The sequence below is a fragment of the Canis lupus genome, chromosome 6 (genome assembly GCF_048164855.1).
Source record: "Canis lupus baileyi chromosome 6, mCanLup2.hap1, whole genome shotgun sequence".
Classification (NCBI taxonomy): Eukaryota; Metazoa; Chordata; class Mammalia; order Carnivora; family Canidae; genus Canis; species Canis lupus.
Genome location: NC_132843.1, coordinates 13,466,808 through 13,493,222, shown reverse-complemented (window position 1 = coordinate 13,493,222; position 26,415 = coordinate 13,466,808). Strand labels below are relative to the sequence as shown.

The window sequence follows — 26,415 nt, the reverse complement described above, 5'->3', positions numbered from 1 at the left end:
CATTTTCATTGTTGTATGAATATGTCACCAAGTTTTGTCTGTTCTCTATCCATGGATGTTTGTGATTCTTCTTTTATGTCATTAAGAACTTTGCTCTTATACAATTTTTTAACAAAGTAACACCAATTTTTAATAGTTTTTATTCATTTTCTAAAATGCATATGTAATGCCATTATATTATTTTTTCCTTGATAAAATTTTGCCCATGAAATCTTTACTAGTGTCTGTAATTTTTAGACATGTATGGAATTAGTATTTTGAATTACTTCTACAAAAACACCTTATTTTCTCCTATCCCTGGGCCATTGCATATGCTGTTTTCTCTATCTTAAAGAATTTTTGGCTCTCTACCCCTGACTTTGATTTCCCTGAGTACCTCCTATTCATCCTTTGTCTTAGATGTCACTTTTTCCAGGAAGCCTTCCTAACTGCCTCAGGTTGCTGTAGGTGCCTCCAATCCCTTTCACAAACTCATGCACCACTCCATATTTCCTTTTAAAAACACCCAATACAGTCATATGTTTATATATTCTGGTTTACTTCTTTGACTTCAGCACTATCATGTATACTTGGAATGGCAGATATTTGCCTCATTTTGTGATACGTGCCTAGAAGCCAGCCCATAGCCTGACATGAGACAGATATTCAATAAACATTTGTTAAATAAATGAAAAAAATTGCTTATCTCTCATCTTCTACTCACCAAAATAATCATTAAAGGCACCTTATTGGGCACCTGGGTGGTTCAGTGGTTAAGCGTCTGCCTTTGACTGGGGTCGTGATCCCAGGGTCCTGGGATTGAGTCCCATAGCAGGCTCCCCATGGGAAGCCTGCCTCTCCCTCTGCCTGTGTCTCTGCATCTCTCTGTCTCTCACGAATAACTAAATAAAATCTTTAAAAAGAAGAAAACTTATTTTGTTATGTCAAAGGACAGCTATTTGTTGGTAAATGGAATATTTAATAATGTTTTCTCTTTGGACAGTGTTATCAATTTCAATGCTGTCAGCTGTCAAAGATGGAGATCATCAAGGAACTAAACAATTGGGGCCACCATTCACTTCTGGTGTCCTTTGGTCCATGGAGATACATTTCATAAGGACAACTATTGATTTCTACTATTATATTGCCAGGAAAGCCAGCAATAATTGCTTTAGAAATTTTGTCCATGAATTTTTCTTCTTAATTTCCCAGGAGCAAGACCAGCTGCTCCCCCTCTCTCAACAAAAAATTAAAGAGCTGGTAGAAATTAACATACTCATAATTTTTTTTAAAGAGGAGTATTATTTACTTGAGTTTGTGGTAATGAATAATGAGAAGCAAAATAAAAAAGTAATGTTTTCAAAGGATTTTCAGCTGTGTTTAAAAAATTGATACATTTATTTATTGTAATAGGTTTGCCATTGTAGTGATAATTATCACTTCTGTTTAATGGTTGGAATAATTTTGTTCTAGTCTTTTATCAAGTTTGATGATTATAATTTGACATTGTGCTTATTCCCTATACTGTGTATTAGGTCCCTAGGACTCATTTACTGCTGGTTTTAAGTTTGTACCCTTAAAAAAATACCTGTTTTATCCCCTAAGCCCTTTTTCTACTGGCTACCATTTTACTCTCTGTTTTAACAAGTTTGGGTTTTTTAGATTCCACAAACAAGTGACAGCATGTATTACTTATCTTTCTCTGTCTGACTTTTCTCACTTAGCATAATGTGCTCCATCCATGTTGTCACAACAGCAGTGTATCTTTCTTTTTCTTCATGGCTGAATTATCACATATATATCATGATTTCTTTATCCATTCATTTGTCTGTGGGTACCTAGGTTCTTTCCATATCTTGGCTATTGTGAATAATGCCACAGTAAACATGGGAGTGCAAATGTTTCTTTGTTGTTGTTGTTTTTTAAGATTTTATTTATTTATTCGTGGGAGACACAGAGAGAGAAAGACAGAGACACAGGCAGAGGGAGAAGTAAGCTCTATGCAGGGACCCCGATGTGGGACTCGATTCCTGGATCCCAGGATCACGCCCTGAGCCAAAGGCAAAGGCTCAACCGCTGAACCCCCCAGGTGTCCCAACAAATGTTTCTTTGATAGCCTGTTTTACTATTCTTTGGGTCTTTACCCAGAGATGGAATTGTTGGATCATATGGTAGATTTATTTTTAATTTTTTAAGGAAACTCGTTAGCGAATTTACATTCCAACCAACAGTGTGCAAGTGTTCCCTTTTCTCCATATCTTCACCAACATTTTTCTGTTGTCTTCTTGATGATACTTATTTAAATATGTATTAGGTGATAGGTCACTGTAGTTTTTGATTTACATTTCCCTGCTTATTAGTGATGTTGAAAATGTTTTCGTGTATCTGTTACTATGAAAATAAGTAAAGCAAAGACCAACATAAAATTTTCTGCTTTATGGGAACACTACTATTCCTATTTTTCAATATGTAAACATCTTTCAGGGTTTGGTAAATTTGCAAGCTTGCTTGTCATTATTAGCAGCTATGGAAAGAATCTTTATCTCTTCTCCAAATCCTCCCTATCTTTCATCTTCGGTTTCTCCCCTCCATTTCCCATAAATATCTGGTTGTTGAACAAGAAATATTAGGGTTGTAATGGGACAGACATTTGGAACATTATACAACCAAAAATTCATTTTGTCTCAGATCATATATGTGTGGATGTGGTATACATTACCACATCCCATTTTTGTTATTGAACCCCATAAAAAGAAAGTTTCATTGTTCTTACTTGACTATTCCGGAGGTATGTATTACATACATGCAAGAACTTTTTCACAGGGCCAAGACATGAGAACTATGTGGATAATGGGTAGAGTCTTTTTTATTTATTGGGGTTTACTTCCCAATTCAGAAGAAATGAATTGCCATTTTATTTCCTGATGCAAAAATTAACTAAATGTCATCCATTTTGTTGACATGTAGAATTAATATATGGGAACTGGTTCCTATTAGCTCATACGAGCGAATTGTTCCCAATTCAGCATTCAGTGATGCCACATTGATAACTTAATGTTTGGTATAGTGGGAGTATTTACACCGTGGAAATTGGCAATTGCTACAAAACAGGAACTTTCCCCCCATTTAAAGAGCTGGTTGTTTATTATTCATCAGCACTCCATTGCAGGTAGTAGACAACTTAAAAAAATACTGATTATGAGTGCAGTATTCCTTCCTCTGAGGAAGCACCCTTTCTCAATGAATGTGGTTCTGGTATGGTGGTATGTCCGTCCTTGAGCCCCCACCTCTTTAATGATACAGGCAGATTAGAGTTTTCATCTGTTCTGTGAACATATCTTTTCGGTTTGCTTTCATTGTGTCTAGAAGATGTATTTTAATACCTATTCTTTTCTTAAAATGATTTTTCATGGAATTGGAGAGATTCAGAAACTATGCTGTGGCTTCTCTCTCTCTCTATAATCATTTCCCTTAATTATATTTTCAACAGATAATTCATTCAGGAGGAGTGTTATAGAGTTATGGAAATTGTTTCCTAGAGTTGTGCACAGGTTGACAATAGCTATTGGAAACATATATTAAAGTTCTCATACTCTTTCTCTTTGGAGATTCATGCCATTGTGATTTTTCTTTTTCCAGAAACTGTTATATTTACCGTAATATCCCTAGATAAAATTGGTAACTTGAAGCTCTCCTTTAGTTAATATGTATCTGAATCTATTAGGAATAATAATCGAGAATACTAATTCCATTTTTAAATACCTCTGGTTACTTAGTGCAAAGTTTTTCCATCATGTCAGAGAAATTTTAAATCTCTTTCCTCAAGCTATATATCTTCTTAAAGTTACACTGGTCATGTCACAGAATAATTCTCAGTCCTAGAATAACAAGAGAAGTTAAGCAGAAAATACATATTATATTTGGAATATATTTCAACACAGTAAAAATGTGATGATTTCCCAGGACTCTCATTTAGATGACAATTATAGGCTGCCATGGGATCTCCTTAGATGTTGTTTAAGGAAAATGAAGTTTCTTGAGTCTTATGACAGACTCAGGACTTTTTTTTTTATTTGGAAAAAAATCTCCTTTCAGAGTTTTATTCTAAAATTCATTTACTGAAGATACAATGTTTATCTTTAAAATGTATTTATATATTTCTTTAGTCCTCTTCCTTTACTCAAAAGACAACTTGAAATCTATAATCTCAGGTTTATACAGAAACAAGATATTCGAAGTTTTTGGTTAGTTGAGACTCCTCAAGGCTTGAAAGTTACAACAAATGTCTTTATTTTTATGCATTCATGTTCTAGTAATCCACATCAAAGCAATATAGAATGAAAATTTCATAGTCTAAACTACTTCAATTAACAAAATTATGACTATCAATTATGCAGTTTTTATCTATTTTAATAGTGTTCTGCTTATTAATTTTTCATCAGATATTTTAAAATGATACATTGTGATCATTGATCCTTTGCTCATACACTTCAGTGATTTCCTTTCTTAATCCACATATTAATGATAATTATCTTTTTAAAAATTAATTTTTTTGAATGTAATTGTATGTACTCATTTTACTTGTTCAGTTTGAAGCATTTTCACAAACCCCTAATTTTGCATAACCATTACCAGTTCTGAATTGGTTATTTATCTTTATGCTAATACCATATTTTCTTGATTACTATAGCTTTATATTAAAACTTGAATCCAAGTAAGGTAAAATATCCAGCTTTATTTTTGCATTCCAAAATTGTTTTGGCAATGCTATTTTCTTCATTTGAATTTCTATATTAATTTTAGAATGAGTTGGCCAAGTTTATCAATGAAGCCACTTGGCATTTTTATTGCATTAAATTTATAGACCATTTTGAGGAGAACTGACATCACAGCAACACTGACTCTTCTAGTCCATGAATATGGTGTATCTTTCATTATTTTAGCTTTTCTTGAATTTATTTAAATGATGTTATATGATTTTCAAGGTAAAAGGTGTTGCTCCTATGTTGAATTAATCTCTGGTTAGTATATGTTTTTGATGATACTATAAATAATATTTTCAAAACTTTGATTTCCTGGTTACTCATTACTAGTGAAAAAATTAGAATTGATTTTACATGTTGATCCTGAATCCTATGACTTTTCTGATTTAATTAATTGGTTATAATAGCATTTTGGTAGAGTATTTGTTTTCCTATGTACACAATTAGTCTGTGAATAACGAGTATTTTATTTCTTCCTTTATAATTTATATGTCTTTTATTTCTTTCATTTTGTTCTTCTTTCTCCCCTTTATTGAGCATGTTGGAACTTTCAGTCCAATGTTAAATTACAATTGTGAGAGTAGACATCTTTGTCTTGTTTTGGTTCTTGGAGAAGAACATTTAGTCTTTCACTATTAAGCATGACCTCACCTGAAGCTCTTTATGGATAGTCTTTACCAGGCTGAAGAAAGTTTTTGTATTTATGCCTTATTAGATTTTTAAAAACTCATAAAAGTGTGTTAAATTTAGTCATCTCTGTTCTCCGCATCTACTAAAAGGATTATGTGATTTTTATCTTTTCTTCTATAAACGTGGTTAAATTACATCATTTGATTTTTATTTTTATTTTTTTATTTTTATTTTTTAAAGATTTTATTTATTTATTCATGATAGTCACACAGAGAGAGACAGAGAGGCAGAGACACAGGCAGAGGGAGAAGCAGGCTCCATGCACCGGGAGCCCGACGTGGGATTCCATCCCGGGTCTCCAGGATCGTGCCCCGGGCCAAAGGCAGGCGCCAAACCGCTGCGCCACCCAGGGATCCCATCATTTGATTTTTAAATGTTAAATCAGCCTTGTATTGCTGGTCTTGTTAGAGCACTTCAACAGTATACTTCTATTTCTTGCTTCAAATCTTTGTTATTATTGTCATACATTTTCCAGACCTATTAAACATATCTTCATTTTATACAGTCATTTGTCTTTTAAAGAAAATGTAAAGTCCTTTATGTTCTCTCACTTACTATCTGTCATTTCTGGCATCCTTCATTCCTTTGTATAGACCCTAATTTTCATTTGGTATCATTTTCCTTCAACCTAAAATCTTCCTTTAACATTTCTTATAATGAAAGTCTGCTGGTAATTAACTTTATAATCTGTGTTTTATGAAGATATATTTGCTGTACTTTTATTTATTTATTTATTTTTAAAATTATTTTTAATTTATTTTTAAAGATTTCATTTACTTATTCATGATAGACATAGGGAGAGAGAGGAGGCAGAGACACAGGCAGAAGGAGAAACAGGCTCCATGCAGGGAGCCCGACGTGGGACTTGATCCTGGGACTCCCGGATCACGCCCTGTGCCCAAGGCAGGCGCTAAACCACTGAGCCACCCAGGGATCCCCTGTACTTTTATTTTTAAAGAGTATTTTTATTTAGGGCATATAGAATTCTGGGTTGATAGTTTCCTCTCTGCCTCCCAGCACTGTAAACATATGGTTCCATCATTTCCTGCCTTGTATTATTTCTGATGAAAGTCAGTTGTAAAGCAAAAATGAAGTATTAGGATTTCATCAAGATAAAAAGCTTTTGCACAGCAAAGGAAACAGTCAACAAAACTAAAAGGCAACTTACAGGATGGGAGAGGATATTTACAAATGACATATCAGATAAAGGACTAATATCTATAAAGAACTTATCAAACTCAACAGCCAAAAACCAAATAATCCAGTCAAGAAATGGGCAGAAGACATGAACAGACATTTCTCTAAGGAGTACATACAAACAGCAAACAGACACATTAAAAAATGATCAGCATCAGGCACCCTGGGTGGCTCAGTGGTTTAGCACTGCCTTCAGCCCAGGGTGTGATCCTGGAGACCTGGGATCGAGTCCCACGTCAGGCTCCCTGCATGGAGCCTGCTTCTCCCTCTGCCTGTGTCTCTGCCTCTCTCTCTCTCTCATGAAGAAATAAATAAAAATAATTAAAAAATGATCAGCATCACTTGACATCAGGAAAATACAAATCAGAACCACAATGAGATACTGCCTCACACCAGTCCGATTGGCTAAAATGAGTAAGTCAGAGAACAACAAATGTTGGTGAGGATATGGAGAAAGGGAAACACTCTTACACTGTTGGTGGGAACGCAAGCTGGTACAGCCACTCTGGAAAATGGTATGGAGGTTCCTCAAGAAGTTAAAAATAGAGCTACCCTATGATCCAGCAATTGCACTACTAGGCATTTACCCGAAAGATACAAATGTAGTGATCCGAAGGGGCATCTGCACTCCAATATTCATAGCAGCAATATCCACAATAGCCAAACTATGGAAAGATCCCAGATGTCCATCGACAGATGAATGGATAAAGAAGATGCGGTGTGTGTGTGTATGTGTGTGTGTGTGTGTGTGTGTGTGTATCACTTTCTGATGGCTGGAATATTACCCAGCCATCAGAAAGGATGAATACATAATGGAATATTACTCAGCCATCAAAAAGAATGAAATCTTACCATTTACATCGATGTGGATGAAAATGGAGGGTATTATGCTGAGCAAAATAAGTCAATCAGAGAAAGGCAATTATCATATTGTTTTACTTATATATGGAATATAAGAAATGGTGCAGAAAGTCATGGGGAGGGGAGGGAAAACTGAATGGCAGGGAATCAGATAGGGAGATAAATCATGAGAGACTCTTAACTATAGGAAACAAACAGGGTTGCTGGAAGGGAGGTGGTTGGGGGATGGGGTAACTGGGTGATGGGCATTAAGGAGGCACATGATGTGAGGAGCATTGGGTGTTATATGCAACTGATGATTACTAACACTACATCTGAAACTAATGATGTACTATATGTTGGCTAATTAAATTTAAATAAAAAATAAAAAAATAAAGTCAGTTGTAATTTATATAATTGTTGCTCTGTGTATAACAAATCTTTTTCCTTTTGGCTGATTTTAAGATTTTTCTCTTTATCATTCATTTTAAATAATTTGTTTATAATGTGATTTGGTATGGTTTTCTTTGTGTTTATCCTTATCATTTACTCCCCGTATTTGTCTTTGCTAGAGCCATTGTTCCCCTTAGCACTCCTTTTAGATTGTCAGACTATCAAACCTCTTTTCCATTTATCAAAGGCCTCATTGTCCTTCTCTTTACTGTTCTTCTTGCCTGATATAAACAAATTCAAGTTTCATTTTACTTCCAAAATTACTTGGGGTTGGGGTTGTCTATAATTGTCTTAGCTCTTCTTAATCTCTTCTCCACCCCTTGGGGATTGCTGTAGTAGAGACCTATGAACCCTGAACTTGGATTCACAAGACTGAAGTGTGCATCCAAGCATCACCACAGCTGTATGATTGTGCAGACAAATCACATATCTTCTCTGAGCTTACCACTTGTAGAATCAAAGTGAGAACACACCCTCTTCTTAGAGACTTGACAATGAGAATTCACAAATATATTGTTCGAAGCATGTTGTTATCATGGTACTTTATAGCAGAGTCTCAAATAATTTAGTTTTTTTATATCTGTTCTTTTTCACTAGAAAATTATATTCTGATATGTCAAACATGACTTACACATTTTCACTGACCTCATAAAATCAATTAAAAATTGAGAAGAAGACACTGGGTTGAGTGGTGGGGGGGAAAGGCCTGGGTGGCTCAGTTGGTTAGGTGTCTGTCTTCAGCTCAGGTCATGATCTCAGGGTCCTGGGATTTAGCCCCACCTCATTGTCATCATCTTTGGACTCCTTGCTCAGCTGGGATTCTGCTTCTCCCTCTCCCTCCGCCCCTCCCACCTGCTTGTCCTCTCTCTCTCTCTCTGTCAAATAAAAGAAAGAAAGAAAGAAAGAAAGAAAGAAAGAAAGAAAGAAAGAAAGAAAAGAAAGAAAGAAAGAAAGAAAGAAAGAAAGAAAGAAAGAAAGAAAGAAAGAAAGAAAGAAAGAAAGAAAGACACTGAGAGGGATATTAGCCCCTGGTTACTCATTTGGAACTAAGGTGCACTTGGCTCTCTTTCCAGAAGATTTCATACATTTCTTTAACATTGGGTCTTTCAGTTAATTTTCCTTTAAATTCTTTAAGTTCTTTCAAAATTAGTTTCTTTAAAACAGTTGTTTGGGATTTAGAACATGTTTCCCAAGGTACATATTATTTTAGGTTGCAAGTAAACCACCCACAAAACTTTCTTCTGCATCATGTAACTGCATTGCAGGATTAACTGAAACATATAAACTAATATTTGTGTCAGAGATATTTGAACTATGAAGATTAAAGGCGGTTTTAGCCTAAATATCTGAACTAGGGGTATCTCTGATTGGTGTGGTTTCCTAAGTGTGATGGACTCATAGGTAATTCACTTTTAGCTTTCATGTTAGCCAATGAGTATTTTTCAGATCTTAGCTCCTGCTCTCAGCACAAGAGTGTGGATTTTTTTTTTTCATTCTGTATGTATACTGAGAGCTGAGGATCTTTTATTGGTTAGTCAATGAGATGAGGGGCTTGCCACTCATGGGATTTCATGGTTTATTCTTTAAGTTTTCTAATATTTTCTAATTATGTGAGTATATATATTGCATATATGTTCTAGACTGAATGTTTATTATTCCCCCAAATCTATATGTTGAAGCTCTAATTCCCAATGTGCTGGTACGTGGTGGTGGGAGCTTTGGGAAGTAATTAGAATTATATTAGGGTAATGAAGATGCAGTCTAGTGATGGGATTTATGCCCTTATAAAAAGAGGAAGAGACTTGAGTTCTCTCTGCCATGCATGCGAGGATACAGCCATTTGTAAACTAGCAAGAGGGTTCTCATCAGATGCCAGCTCTCCTGGCACCTTGATTTTGGACTTCCCAGCCTCCAGAACTGTGAGAAATAAATATCTGTTGTTAAGCCACCCAGTCTATGGTATTTTGTTATAGCAGCCTGAATAAGATGATATACATGTCTTATTGCACATACTTTGCAATATAAATATGCCATATATTAAGTATAGGTTGAATAAATAAGTGAACTTTTATATTCACCTCACCTTCATGGCATTCTCTTATCCTCATTCATTCATTCATATCAAATCTAAATTCTGAAAAGTAAAGCAAGACTTATTTTGCTCTGCCCCACTGCTCTTTTGGACTGTTCTTTGCAACTGGGTACCTGCTTTCGAAAACTCAGACTCCACATCATTGCATTTTATTCTTCATAGTCACAGTTTTGAATAGGAAAAAGTACTTCCCTTGGTATCCTGTTATTTTTCTTAGGCAGAAAAGAGTAACCTAGAATGAGTCTGTATTGATGACTGTGTGGGGAATTGGTTGGAGGGATAACTGAAACACTTACTAAGCTTAAGGTATCACTCCATGGGGACTTGATTGTGATGTATGGTATTGCCTACAGTTATAGTAGCATCAATTAGGATTTTGTTGGTGATTGTGGGAATTGCACACTGGTGCATACAACAAAGAGTATAGTAAAAACAACTTTACTGTAACACGGTGGAGCCCCCATAGCTTTTCCTTCGTACAGTTTTGTATTCCTTCTTCAGTGATGATTCCTCTTCCTTAATTTCCCCAAAATAGAAATAAAATGTGCTCCCCATCTCCCTCTCAGTTTAAGTTTTTATTTTTGGAGTCATTTTAAGGTGGAACTGATTTATGTTAGCAATAGTCAACCAGAATACTTCTGAGGGCCCCAAGAAGACTACTGTCACAAAGAGTCATGATATCCTCTAAAACACAGAAACAACTCACAATTCCAGTAGGTATTATCTTAGAAGTTAATATTTTAAAGAAAGCTAATATTTATTTATTTTAAAAATATTTTATTTATTCATTCATGAGAGACACAGAAACAGGCAGAGACATAGGCAGAGGGAGAAGCAGGCTCCCTGCAGGGAACCCGATGCAATACTCAATCCTAGGACCCCGGGATCATGACCTGAGCCAAAGGCAGATGCTCAACCACTGAGCCACCCATGTGCCCAGAACACTAATATTTAAAGAAAACTTTTAATTTTTGTTTCTACAAGATTTTATAAAATTACTAGACTTCACTAGCTCACATAAATTTTATATACTTATTTCTATTTTCAAACCCCAAAGTCCTAACTTGTTTTTGCTTTTGTTTCTTGACCTCAGTTTCAAGGTAATTGATGCCTCCAGAAAAAAATCGATTTATTATTTGTTGTTTTACTGGTAACGTTTTTTTTTACTCTGATTCAATTCTGTTTTTCCTTCTTAACCAACCATTTACCTAATCCCATGCTCCCCACCTCCCATTTCCTAGATCAAGGGTGAGAACTCCATCTGTGAAAATATGCTGTACAGGGTCCTTGTCCTTCTGTTTTAGCAGATAGTCTATGCCATTTAAAATACTGTAAAAAGCGTGCAGTGGTGTTTTTTAATACATTGTAGCACTTGGGGAAATTTTACCCAAGTCCGTATCCTCACGAAACTCACAAATAGAACAAGAACAAGAGATTAGAGTCATAGAGGCAATAAAGAGTGCTTCTGAGTTACAGATTTGAAACATAAAAGGAATAGCTCAATATTAAAAAACACAATAGTATAACTCACCAAATTAGTAGATACAAAAAAAAATCATAAGATTCTTTTTAAAATGGTTCTTTCATCTCTCTCTCTCTTTTAAAAGGTTTTATTTATTTACTTGACAGTAAAAGGGGGAGAGACAAGCAAGAGGAGAGACAGGCAGAGAGAGAGGGAGAAGCAGGCTCCCCAAGGAGCAGGGAGCCTGATGCAGGGCTGGATCCCAGGACCCTAAGATCATGACTTAAGCCAAAGGCAGAGAATGGACTGAGCTACCCAGGGACCCCACTATGATTATCTTTTTATAGCTGAAAAAGCATTTGATGTAATTCATCCTCCATTCTTGATAAGAAATTCTTGATACCATGCAATATATCAACATATCATTAACATAATAAAAATAGAATTATTGTTCCATATTTTAAGGACAGTGTCTAAAATATATAGAAATCATTTCTTTAGGAAATCATTCCCTCAGGAAAAGAGAAGGATGTTCATTAAGACACTGTTCTTTTTTTTTTAATTTATTTTTTATTGGTGTTAAATTTGCCAACATATAGAATAACACCCAGTGCTCATCCCATCAAGTGCCCCTCTCAGTGCCCGTCACCCAGTCACCCCCACCCCCCCACCCACCTCCCTTTCTACCACCCCTAGTTTGTTTCCCAGAGTTAGGAATCTCTCATGTTCTGTCTCCCTTTCTGATATTTCCCACTCATTTTTTCCTCCTTTCCCCTTTATTCCCTTTCACTATTTTTTATATTCCGCAAATGAATGAGACCATATGTTTGTCCTTCTCCGATCGACTTATTTCACTCAGCATAATACCCTCCAGTTCCATCCACGTCGAAGCAAATGGTGTCATTTGTCATTTTTAATGGCTGAGTAATATTCCATCATATACATAGACCACAGATTCTTTATCCATTCATCTTTCGATGGACACCGAGGCTCCTTCCACAGTTTGGCTATTATGGACATTGCTGCTATAAACATTGGGGTGCAGGTGTCCCGGCATTTCACTGCATCTGTATCTTTGGGGTAAATCCCCAGCAGTGCAATTGCTGGGTCATAGGGCAGTTCTATGTTTAACTCTTTGAGGAACCTCCACACAGTTTTCCAGAGTGGCTGCACCAGTTCACATTCCCACCAACAGTGCAAGAGGGTTCCCCTTTCTCCACATCCTCTCCAACATTTGTTGTTTCCTGTCTTGTTAATTTTCCCCATTCTCACTGGTGTGAGGTGGTATCTCATTGTGGGTTTGATTTGTATTTCCCTGATGGCAAGTGATGCAGAGCATTTTCTTGTGTGCTTGTTGGCCATGTCTAGGTCTTCCTCTGAAATTTCTGTTCATGTCTTTTGCCCATTTCATGATTGGATTGTTTGTTTCTTTGCTGTTGAGTTTAATAAGTTCTTTATAGATCTTGGATACTAGCCCTTTATCTGATAGGTCATTTGCAAATATCTTCTCCCATTCTGTAGGTTGTCTTTTAGTTTTGTTGACTGTTTCTTTTGCTGTGCAGAAGCTTTTTATCTTGATGAAGTCCCAATAGTTCATTTTGCTTTTGTTTCTCTTGCCTTCATGGATGTATCTTGCAAGAAGTTGCTATGGCCAAGTTCGAAAAGGGTGTTTCCTGTGTTCTCCTCTAGGATTTTGATGGAATCTTGTCTCACATTCAGATCTTTCATCCATTTTGAGTTTATCTTTGTGTATGGTGCAAGAGAGTGGTCTAGTTTCATTCTTCTGCATGTGGATGTCCAATTTTCCCAGCACCATTTATTGAAGAGACTGTCTTTTTTCCAGTGAATAGTCTTTCATCCTTTGTCGAATATTAGTTGACCATAATGTTGAGGGTCCACTTCTGGATTCTCTATTCTGTTACATTGATCTATGAAGACACTGTTCTTTATTGAAGTCTGGCTAATGTAATAAAATTAGAGAAAGAGGGGTAAATTCCAAAAAAAGAAGACAAAGTAAATATTTGCAGGTAGTGTGGAATGTTGCATTAAAAACCCAAGTTGGAAAAAAAAAAAAAAAAAAAAACCCAAGTTGGGGGCAGCCCGGGTGGCTCAGTGGTTTAGTGCCGCCTTCAGCCCAGAGCCTGATCCTGGAGGCCTGGGATTGAGTCCCGCATCAGGCTTCCTGCAAGGAGCCTGCTTCTCCCTCTGCCTGTGTCTCTGCCTCTCTGTGTGTCTCTCATGAATAATTAATAAAATCTTAAAAAAAGAACAAACCCAAGTGGGTAAGGGGCGCCTGTGTGGCTCAATCTGTTAAGTGTGACTCTTGATTTCTGTTCAGGTCATGATTCTAGCTTCATGTGCTCAAACCCTGCATCAGGCTGCATGCTGGGCATGGAGCCTGCTTAAGAGTCTCTCTCTCCTTCTTTCTCTGCCCTACTCCCCTCCCCCAGCTCACTTACTCTGTCTCTCTCAAAAAAAAAAAAAAAAGTAAGGAAAGATACAGGTGGGTCACTTGAAAATCTACTAGAACAATAAGAAAATTCAGTGGGTTGGCTGAATGAATCAAGAAAAAAGTAGTTGCAGGGCACCTGGGTGGCTGTTGGAGGCTCTGTTTTTAGCTCAGGTCATGAGCCTGGGGAACTGGGATCAAGCCCCACAATGGGCTCCATGCTCACAGGGAGCCTGCTTCTCTCTCTCCTCCTTACTCATGATCTCTCTTGCTATCACTCTTTCAAATAAATAAATACAATATTTAAAAATAAAAAATAAAAGGAAAAAGTAGTTGCTTTCCCACATAGAAGAGAAAACAGAATGGAAAAATACGTTTGAAGGGAAGCACCTATTAACCATACCACAAAGTGATTAAATATCTGGGAATAAACTTAATAAGTATAAAACATATAAATAAGTGAACATTTAGAATACCACTGAGATACTCAAGAAGAGTTAAATAAATAGAAAGACATTTTCTCTTAGATATGAAAACTCAATATTATTAAAATATTTATTCTCTCCCAGTAAATCTGTATGTTTAACATTCTCCTTGAAAACTATCCTTGGAGATTTTAGAATAAACTACACAAGCTGTTTTTAATTTTCTTATGTTAAAATAAATACTAATTACTAGTAAACTTCTGAAAAAAAAGTTGTTGTTTTTTGAATGTACACACTGAGGGGATGTATAGTTTGTCCTATAGGATATTAAATATATTATAATAATATAGTTATTTAAAGGTTGGTTTTGGTTCTTGTATAAATAATGTTGAATAAAGCAAAATAAAATGTCCAGATGCAGGATCAATAAATTTGTGAATCTGGTGTGTGTTAAAGGTGGTTATTGAGATACCAGTTGAGAAAAGATGACTCATTCAAGGCACGATGCTGGGACAATTGCATAGCCATCTGGAAAAAAAATAGAATTGGCTCCTATCCTGAATTCATAAGAAGCAAAAATTTTAGTGTAAAAAGTTAGTCCATAAAAGTATTAGGATAAAATATAGAAAAAATTTAAAAAGTAATTTTTGCTGTAAAAAAGTATTTCTAAATGCCATATAAAATCCAGAAGCCATATAAAGAATGATTCATAAGTTTGACTAAAAATAAAAATAACATTTGCATGGCAAAAATAACTATTAAGAAAATAAAAATAACAAGAAATTTAGAAAAAAATTTGTAATGCCTATCATTGGCAAAAAGCTAATTATCTTAATTATAAAGACTTTATATTCATCAATAAGGAAGCAATAAATAATCCAACAAAAATAGGAGTAAAATCATAAATAGTCCACAGAAAGAAATAACAAGTGAAATTACAAGTATGAAAACATACTTAACTACTTCTGAAATAGGAGCCTAATATAAATTAAAACCATGGTATGTTAGGGGATAATGCTATTAGATTGTCAAAGGTGAAAAAATTTGATAATGCAAACTTGCATTTGTGTGTGCTATGGGCTAATAATTGAACTAAAAATACTTAGCATTTTTGAGTGCTTATGTTGTGGCAGGCACTATTCTAAGAGTGTTATATATATTCATTAACTAGTTCTTAAAATAATCCTGAAAAGCAAGTATGATTATCATTTCTTTTTTAGATGGTGAAATTGAAGTCTAGAAAGGAGCAATTTGCCTAATCACTAAGTAAGTAAGTGGCAGGGACGACCTGGGTGGCTCAGTGGTTGAGTGTCTGCCTTTGGCTCGGGGTGTGATCCTGGGGTCCTGGGATCGAGTCCCACATTGGTCTTCCCACATGGAGCCTGCTTCTCCCTCTACCTGTGTCTTGGCCTCTCTCCGTGTGTCTCTCATGAATAAATAAATAAAATCTTAAAAAAAAAGAGAAGTAGTGGCAGGAGTAGAAATTGAAACAAACAAGTCTGGCTAAAGATATGCAAGTAGGTATACTCAGCCATTGTTGTCCTCTAAATTATATATACTAAAAATTATACATACATGATTGCTTTAACCCTGGAATCTCATAGTGAGGGTTTTATCCTGAAGATTTACTTACAAATGTACAAAATGACGAATGTGCATAGATATTCACTGCAGCCTTGTCATGATAGCAGTAGTTTGGAAACAGAGGTTCATCAGTAGGAGCTGGTTATATATACTATGGAAAAGCTATGTATTGGAATCCTAGGCAGACAAAAGCAAAATGAGGAAGCTTTTCAGTTTCTTCATTTGTACGTATATACCATTTTGTAAGAAAAGTATATACTTCTAATGTGTGTGTGTGTGTGTGTGTGTGTGTGTGTCTATGATATAAGTCCTGTGGTAGGATGCACAGGAAATTGATATACTTAGGCATAGGAGGAAGTCTTACTTTTCATTGTATATCCTTTGATATTGTTTAAATATTATACACATTAATATGTTATCGTTCAAAAATGAAAAAGATTGTTTAAATTTTTACATGGTTTTGGGAAATGGCTTTACCAATATCCTGAAGCAGTCTATAGGGAGGAAGGGGGCATGCAACTCTTGCGGGGATAGCTGCCTCTGATGACAGCAGGTGTGATCAGAAAGAGTTGTGTTTCAGGATGATGTTGAGTCAGATCAAAGTTTGGCTTTGATCAAACCCAGTTTGATTGAAGGGCTTCCCATTTACTTACAGAAATATTTTGCACATCCTTACGAGAGACATTCAGGTGCTGTTGAGAATCACCCTCCATGTTTTCACTTTTTCCTGCTGCCAACTTACACACCAGATGCTTGAGCTATGTCTGTATGTCTGTATGCACTATGTCTGTATGTCTGTATGCACTATCATGCCTGGGCCTCTGGAGACACATTCTCCAAACATTGTACCTCTGCTCCATTTTGCACTCAGTCATTAGCTGGTTTGTTTTCATTGTCCAGTATCTTTGTTATCTTTTTTTCCAACATCATGGTTCCCAAGCACGGAACTTCAGAATTCCTAGAGATAATCTAAATCTAAGTGTCTATTTAAAAAATAAGCTATTAAAGGCTAAGAGGCGAAGAGATTTGCTTTTTTGGATCTCACTTGCCCAATGATTGTGGCTTCCTTTGTGTAGACCCAACTACTCTCAGATGCTTTTGATCTGTCTCCTTTCTGGATGGCTTCGCTCTTTTGGGTGTAACTGAAGGGCTCCCTATCTTCTGGACAGAAATTAAAAACATTTTATGGTAAAGACATACAGCAGATTGGATGAGATAATAGGATATACTTAATAATGATGCAAGTATGTTTATTCTCTTATTCAGTCTAAGTTGGGTTTTAGGCACTTTTCTGGTTCATATTTTTGTGTGTTGCTTCGAGTAATGAAGAATAAGTACTGGAGTTGTCCTGGAGACACAGCTTCCCTTTGTCACCTTACTATAAATGTCTCCATTGTTATTTTAGTATTTGTGATGCTGTAAGAATGGTGTTCTTGAGAAAAAGATGACACAGATTCTGGGCTTTAAAATAAGATAAAATAAAATAAAGTAAAATAAAAGCAAAATTAAACTATTGGGACTACATCAAAATAAAAAGCTTCTGCAAGACAAAGGAAACAATCAACAAAACTGAAAGGCAGCCTCAGAATGGGAGAAGATATTTGCAAATGACATAGTCATAAAGGGTTAGTATTCAGAATAAGTAAAGAACTTACAAAACTCAACACCCCAAAAATAAATAATCCAATTAAAAATGGACAGAAGACAGGAACAGATATTTCTCCAAAGAAGACATCCAGATGGCCAGTAGACACATAAGAAGATGCTCAACATCACTCATTATCAGGGAAATGCAAATCAAAAAGCTGTAATGAAGTATCACCTCACATCTGTCAGAATGGAACACAAGGAACAACAAGTGTTGGTGAGGATGTGGAGAAACAGGAACTCTTGCACACTCTTGTAGGAATGCTAACTGGTACAGCCACTGTGGCAAACAGTATGGAGGTTCTTCAAAAAGTCAAAAACAGAACTACCCTATGATGTAGCAATTGCACTGCTAGGTATTTATCCAAAGAATACAAAAACACTAATTAAAAGGATACATGAACCACTATGTTTATAGCAGTATTACTTACTTACAATAGCCAAAACACAGAAGCAGCCCAAATGTCCTTTGATGGATGAAAGGGTAAAGGTTATCTATCTATCTATCTATCTATCTATCTATCTATCTATCTATCATCTATCTATCTATCTATCTATCTATCTATCTATCTATCCATCCAATGGAATATTACTCAGCCATAAAAATAATGAAATCTTGCCATTTGCAACAACATTGATTTAACTAGAGAGTAAGATGCTAAGCAAAATAAGTCAGAGAAAGACAAACACCATATAATTTCACTCATATGAGGAATTTAAGAAGCAAAACAAGCAAAGTAAGAGAGAGAGATAGAGAGAGAGAAACTAAGAATTAGGCTCTTAACTGCAGAGAACAAACTGATGGTTACCAGAGGGGAGAGGATGGGTGGATGGATTAAATAGGTGATGGGGATTAAAGAGTGCATTTATCATGAGGGAAAAACAAAACCAAAAACAGCCATAGGATTGGAGCATTGGCATTGGTACATAAGTTGGAAAAGTGTTTGTTTTCAGGTCAATTAGGATATATTCTGTGCTTGCTTTTTGGTATTTAGGTCAACACCACACACTCATTGCATCTAAAAATTCATAGATGACTTATGAATCCATTAAAATTTTTAAACAGTCAACTCATTATTTTTAAGTTAACTGTAGAAGGTTGATCATGATTAATAGATAACTGAATTTTAAAAATTAATGAAAAAAGAACTGCATCTTGTTATTATAACACTGTAGTATGAATATTCGAGTGTAATTAATGATAAAAGTGATGTCTATAACATTAAAATGCATGGGCAAAATGTTATCATCATTAGTCCTGACAATCAAAGGCTCATTCTACAAATCATCACTGTGGCCTATTATATGCAAGGCACTGCTAAATGCTTCTTGGCTGCTGCACTCACTATCATTTTAAGCATCTATTTTATAACATAGTAAAATTAATTTTAGATGAATTAAAGGATGTAATTTTAAAAAGTCAATAAAGAAGAAAATATTGCTGAAAACAATACCTCCAAATAGGGAGCAGATTAAATCACAAAAATAAATAATTAATAATTTTAACCAAATTAAACTACTCTACTTCAAAGTAATCACCCTGAACCAAATTAAAAACTAGAGAAAATGGTAAAAACAAAATAATTAGAAAATATTTCATCAGAACTGTATATATAATAGTTCTAACTTGCTATATCAGCGATGCTGCAGTATATGCTATTTCTAAATCAAATTTAGTGAAAAAAATCCATGCCTAATAGTGATTACACTTTTAGAATCTAAGAAAAAAATTAGAGTAATCATTTAAAAATGAAATTATTTTTATGCATTCCTTAACATGAAACTTTTGAATGGATTCAGGATAAAGACTAAGGTCCTTATTTTGGCTTATGAAGCCCTACATGTCTACACCCATGCCCTCAGCTTAAAAAAACTCAAAACCTATTTAACCTTATTTCTGGTCATTGTTTCCTAGTACATTTTCTCCAGTAACATTAAGAAATCCAAATGTCTGTGTTCTCTCTTACCTACTTCATTGTCTTTGTTTCTGTATCTGAGAGGATGAGAGGGGTTGTTCATCGGGTGTTCATCTGGACCCGGACAGTTTATACTCTTCTCGTTGCTTTGGCCTGTAGGTACAAATCCCTGAATGCCCCAACATACTTAACTCTGTCCATACCTCTTTTTTTTAAAAAAATATTTATTTATTTATTCATGAGAGACACAGAGAGAGAAGCAGAGACATAGGCAGAGGAAGAAGCCCATGAGGAGCTTGATGCAGGACTTGATCCCAGGACCCCAGGATCATGACCTGAGCTGAAGGCAGATGCTCAAACACTGAGCCACCAAGGCGCCCCTGCACATATCTCTTTTAAAATTCCCTTCATGAAATTTTCTTCAAATTTTAGGTGAGATTGCCCTATCTTGTTAGCACCCTGGATAACACAGCATTCAATATTCAGAATTTAAAACTATCAATATTTTTCATATATTTTAAAATATTTTAAAGAAATCAACATTATTGAGATGTGATTTATATGCAATAAAATGCACCCACTTTGGTCATATGGTTTGATGAATTTTGGTAAATATATCACCTGTGTAACCACCAACACAATAAAAAATGTATGTCCATTGCTCCCCAAAAGTTTCTGGTGCGCTTTTTTTTTGGACTTTAATTAATTATTTTATTTGAGAGACCAGTGGATACAGGCAGAAGAAGAGGGGAAGAATCCCAAGCATAGAGCCCCCTGATGCAGGCTTGATCTCATGACACTGAGATCATGACCTGAGCCAAAACCAAGACTGACTGTGCCATCCAGGTGCTATCCTGTACCCTATCTTGGTCCAATCTCCCACCCTAGACCCCCCCAGGCAACCTCTAATCTGTTTCCTATAATGAGATTAGGTTTGTATTCTATAGTATCTAGGTGGAATCATAGTATGTGCTTATTTGTATCTGACTTATTTTGCTCAGCGTAATGTTTTCAAGATTCATCCATGTTGCATTTATCAGGAAATTATTTTTTATTGGCAGGTAGTGTAAAGTTATATGGATGTATACTTTGTTTATCCTTTCTCCTGTTGATGACTGTTTGGATTGTTCCAAGTTTAGACTATTATAAATAAAGCAACTAGGAACATTCAAGTACAATTCTTCATGTGGACATAAGTTAAAAAATGCACTGAATACTAGAAGAAGGGTTTCTGGGATGTATGATGTTAGTCCAGTTTAAAAGAGCTGACATATTTTCCTCCAAAGTGTACCAGTTTATATTCCGACTAGAGTTCTAGTTGCTCCATATCCTCACTTAGTACTTGTTATTTTCAGTCTTTTTAATTTCAGCCATTCTGATGGTTGGTGAAATTTCATTGTGGCTTTAATTTGCACCTCCTTGATGGCTAACAATTTTGAGCATCTCATCATGTATTTGTTTCCCATTGGAAAATGGCCTATTTATTTTTCCCATTAGAAAAATGACCTATTTATTTTCTTATTTCTGAAAAACTATATTCTGGATACAAGTCTTCTGTCAGATATATGCATTGCAAATACGTTTTCCAGTTTCCTTTATGTTTATATTTTCTTAGTAATGTTTTGCAAAGAGCTTTTAAAAATTTGATGAGGTCCAATTGAACAATATTTTGTTCTTTTATGGTTTGTGAATTTTGTGTCATAACACTTTTGCCCTAGAGTCATAAAGATTTTCTCTTATGTTTTCTTCTGGACAGTTCTTTTATTTTTTAAGAAAAATGATTCTATAGGTAATTTAAAAATTGCTTCTTCATCCTTTCCTACTTGTATTCCCATCCTTCATTCCAAAACTGATCACTATCATGAACTTCCATGTGCATATCTCGATCTGTGTTTAATAATTCTGCTAAGCAAGTTACACAAGCCTTGTTTTGTGAACTTATGAAAATGATATAGTTTCATTTTTTTAATAGATTTTACTTATTTATTCATGAGAGACAGAGAGAGAGGCAGAGACACAGGCAGAGGGAGAAGCAGGCTCCATGCAGGAAGCCCGACGTGGGACTCTATCTTGGTTCTCCAGCATCAGGCCCTGGGTTGAAGGCGGCGCTAAACTGCTGAGCCACAAAGTTGGCTGCCAAAGTTTCATTTCTACATGGGCATATCACTTACTTTTCTCTGTATAACAAATCATCCCCAAATGTAGTGGTTTAAATCAATAGCCATTTGTTTACCTTATGGTCTGTGAGTCCGTAATTTGGGCTGGGCTTAACTGAGCATTTCTTGGTCTACTCCCACATCTATGTTCTGCTCCCAAGTTGGCTGTGCATTGGTTGGACCAGAAGGACTCGTGGGTAATGCTTGCCTTTGTTTCACATTGTTTCTTAGCCTGCAGCAGCAAGGCTTATTCCCATGGTGGTAAAAGAGTTCTAAAATCCACAAGTGGGGACGCCTGCGTGGTTCAGCGGTTTGGCGCCTGCCTTTGGCCCAGGGCCTGGTCCTGGAGTCCCCGGATCAAGTCCTACATCAGGCTCCCTGCATAGAGCCTACTTCTTCCTCTGTGTTTCTGACTCTGTGTCTCATGAATAAATAAATAAAATCTTAAAAAAAATAAAATAAAATCCACAAGTGGATGGAATTGTTGAATCACTATATTATATACCTGAAACTAACATAACATTGTATGTTAACTATACTGGAATTAAAATTTTAAATATATTAAAAAAAATCCACAAGTGGGTCAGCACTAAGGTTGAAGTGGTTTATAAGTCTCCTCTTGGGTCATACTTTCAACTGGCAAATTGAACAAAGAAATTAACAAAGATGAGTCTAGAGTCTAAAGAGTGTCTCAAAGTTACTCAGCAAATGTATAGAATAAAGGGAAAATAATTTATGAACATTTGTACAACCTATCAAATTTTTAAAATAATTTTTTTTCAATTTTCTCTTAAGACTTTTATCCATATTGATACAGGTATGATTTGTTTACTTTAACTACTTTGAAGTATGTATGGTATGACAACATTACAACTTATTAACTCACTTCCCTTTTGATGGGCATGCCTGTTATTGCCTTTAGTTTTGGTTTTTACCGTTTCCCCCATTGTTGTAATGAATATCCCCATATTGAACGCTTCTTACATATTTGTAAGAATTTTTCTAGAAGTAAAATGTTTAAATTTTTTTAGTAAGTATATTTTTAGGAAATATTGCTACATTTCTAATTTGTTTTTTGTGCATTATAGGCTGTTATGACCCTCTTATTAGTATATAAAAATTTGATATTCATATAGTAGCTATCTTTTGATTAATATTTGCTACTACATCTTTTCCCATCCTTTCATCTTAAATCTTAAACTGTTTTAGATATATTTTTTTGCAAAAAAGCATATGGCTGGATTAAAAAATGTTCACTGTTTTTAATAAAGTTTATTCTATTTATAAATATTGCAATTAATAATATGTTTGGACTAGTCTCTTTCAATTTTATGTAAGAGTGTCTTTATTTATCCCTCATTATTGGTTATTGTTTTACTGAATGTGATGTTTTGGTTGACAGTTTTCTCCCAGCAATTTGAATACTTCATTTTATTTTATTTTTGTAGTTTTTAATGTCACTGTTGTCAAACCGATTTTTCTATTTTTATCTGTAATTCCTCTAAGTATTGAATATAAGGGAGGGACTTAAATATCTGCTCATTTAACCTTTCAAACCAGTTTTATTTACTTTTTTGAAAAAGATCTATTTATTTGAGAGAGAGTGACAGCATGGGAATGGGGGAGGGGCAGAGAGAGAGAGAGAGAGAGAGAGAGAGAAACTTGAGCAGACTCCCCATTGAGTGCAGAGTCTATTGCAGGGCTCGATCTCGCAACCTGAGCTAAATTCAAGAGTTGGGCATTTAGCTGATTGAGCCACCCAGGCACCCCTATCTTATTTAGTCTTAATCAAAGACAAAGAAATAGTCTATATATCATCCATCTGTCTCTCTCTCTCTTTTTTTTAGAGTGTGAGCAAGAGAGAGGGAGAAGCAGGGGTGTGGAGAGAGAGAGAGAGAGAGAAAGAGAGAGAGAGAGAGAGAAACTCTTAAGTGGGTTCCACCCCCAATGCCTGATTCGTGGCTCCATCTCATGACCCTGAGATCATGACCTGAGCTGAAATCAGGAGTCAAATGCTTAACTGATTGAGCCAGCAAGGCACTCCTATCTTTCATCAACTATTTATTGAGACAGATAGAAATGGACACACACAGAATGTTTTGTTTAATTTTAGAAGAATGAGTAAAACCAAGTTTTAAACAATTCTTTAATTGTTCTCTGCTATGAAAATTTTATGTTTTACCTGTTTATGAAAAATGTTAAAGTAAAAAACCGAAGTATTGTTTAAACATAAACCATAGTTTTTACAAACACAGTGCTGATATCACACTGGAAGATTCTACAGAAATAGGTAAAGTGAGAGATAACTAGCCATGTACTCATAACCTTTTCTATGCCTCATGAATACATTTAAGCTATCTTCCTGACCCCACTGCATGTAAGTGGGGTCATGTAACTGATTCTTGAAAACAGGATGTATGGGGAAATAATGTGCCCCTTCCAGACTGTCTCCCTCATCATGGTGATGATTCTCCACCTTCTCTTTCTTTGCTTCATTAGCCAGCTAGATGGAGACAATCCAGCAGATGACTTGTAGGTCTTAGGAGGAATGCAGAGTTCCTCAGTAGAAGGAACCTGGACTCTAATGCTACTTATCCTGAGCACCACAGTGGCAGAGTTTCGAAGCCTGATGAATTTCATACATCATAAAATCTTTCAAAATTTTAATGCAATTCATATATACATATATATTCACACACAAATACACATAAATACATATACATAAATAAATATAAATTTATATACATACACAAAAATAATTTAAGGCCATATTTTGTGTATCAAAAATATAATATTTTTTTCTAATGTCTAAGGAGATCCTGAAGCCTTTCATCTCCTCATTTCTTTAAAAATTAACTCAGATGAATTAAAATAGTTAGATGTGTTTTAAATATTTCTAGGTTCTGAAGAGTTTAAGAAGGCTATAAGTTAGATACACAGTATCAATCAAGGAATATAAGGATGAGAAACTTTCGCCCTCAGCCTAATTTTTTTTTTTTCAAGATTTTATCTATTTATTCATCAGAGACACACACAGAGAGAGAGGCAGAGACACAGGCAGAGGAAGCAGGCTCCATGCAGGGAGCCTGATGTAGGCCTTGATCCTGGGACTCTATCCCGTGACTCTAGGATCACACCCTGGGCGGAAGGCAGGTGCTAAACCGCTGAGCCCCTTAGGGATCCCCCTTCAGCCCATTTTTTTTGTTTATTTTTATTTTTCTGACCCTTGATGTTTCACTATCAGAATCTTATTTATTTGAATGAATGATTATCTTGCCTTTTAGATTTCTCTTAAAAAAATGCAAGCTCTTCTCTACCCCCACTCTGGGGTGGTGGTGGTGTCAGCAGTGGTGGTGTGTGTTAAGTGTCCTAGGTTATATGCACAGAAACTGAATTTGAGTGATTTAAGCAAAGTATGTGATATTATGAGGTGACTGGTCAGAGGTGACTGATTTAAAGACAGAGGTGAATAGTCCTTTCTCAGAAAGGGTAAAGAGCTAGGAAGGCTTAGGTTGTTAATAGTGGGAACTTGTGGGATTTCTCCCTAGAGAGTTGAGTACCATTGAGTACTTGGCACCTATTGATTATCTGTCCTTTGGCTCTCTGCTTTAGATTCAGATATGTGTCAGAGGAACCCAGTCAGCCTAGAACAGACCACTGGCCCACTCTGGCACCTAGAAAGAAAGATGTGCTGGGATTGGTACCCGCCCCCCCCCCCCCCCCGAAACATGGAAAGGAGAAAGGAAAATTCTTTGAAGAAAAACATTTAGTTGGTATAGGAGAGAGAAGTGGTGCACCCCAGATTTATAGCAAAATGTATCCACTACAAAGGGAGAACTGGAAGGCCATTGATACCTTGGTGTAAAGTAATTTACTAGATTTCATCTTGTAGTTAGTCAAGCAAAGAGGAATGGTGTTGAGTGCTATAATCTGGCCACATGCTAGGTACTTGTATAAAAATCATCTCATTTAATGGAAAGTGATGGCAGCGGAGTCCAGGAACATATAAAAGAGAAATGCTATAAAGAAGGAAAGTAAGGAAGGACCAAGGGGGCTACCTGAAACCAAATTATGCAAATTTTGCCTCAATATAGAAATCATATGATTGTAGGCTAGTGAGTTTGCTGTTGGATGGTTTTTCATCCAGACACAACTTGATTTTATTTAGATATTTTGTATCACTTTCCAGTACCAATGCATCAGAGACTTTAAAAATAAACAACTGTGAATAGACTTTTCTTCGAAATCTGGATGATTTATTTTGTGGTAGAAATGAGAAGTACCAGTGCCATGTGCCAAGAAAGAAGGGTAATAGCATAAATCAAAAGTTACATATACAGCATTAAATGAACTGTAATACTTTAACAAATGCAGTTTCAGGAGAGAATAAAATAGAGAAGCCCAGATGAAGCATAAGTGCACAGAAATGCATTTCTTAAGGAGTCTGAGACTACATTTATGCATTTCAGTGTTACACAAAACTGAGAGGTCAGAAAACCTTTACGAGCTTTTGCTTATAGAGCAGGTTCACCTTGCTATGGATCATCTTTGCAGCTCTGACTCTGAAAGCTGATATTCGATATGTTTAGCTAGAGATCTTCTGATTTTATTCCCTGTTGTGTTCATTTCCTTCACCAGGACTCCCTAATAGGTGGCTAACTCATTTACTGAAGATTCAAACTGGCTTTTGATAGCATTCTAGGGTTGAATTATTTTGGCAATTTGGTCTTTAAGCTGAGAATGGATGATGTTCATATGCCCA

The 26,415-nt window shown here is 35.7% G+C and overlaps 1 long non-coding RNA gene across 3 annotated transcripts in view; it reads right to left on the bottom strand.

The window, feature by feature from the left end:
* Positions 1 to 26,415, bottom strand: part of LOC140635024 (uncharacterized) — a 58,629-nt gene that overhangs the window by 18,498 nt on the left and 13,716 nt on the right. Inside the window, exons 2-4 of one of the 3 annotated variants that reach the window (XR_012032372.1) lie at positions 19,549 to 19,650; positions 15,984 to 16,111; positions 12,169 to 13,436 (exon numbers count right to left, since the gene is read on the bottom strand). This is a non-coding gene — a long non-coding RNA (uncharacterized lncRNA). Of the gene's footprint in view, positions 1 to 12,168; positions 13,437 to 15,983; positions 16,112 to 19,548; positions 19,651 to 26,415 lie in introns of those variants that run through there. The other 2 variants (XR_012032373.1, XR_012032374.1) reach the window with 2 other exon arrangements.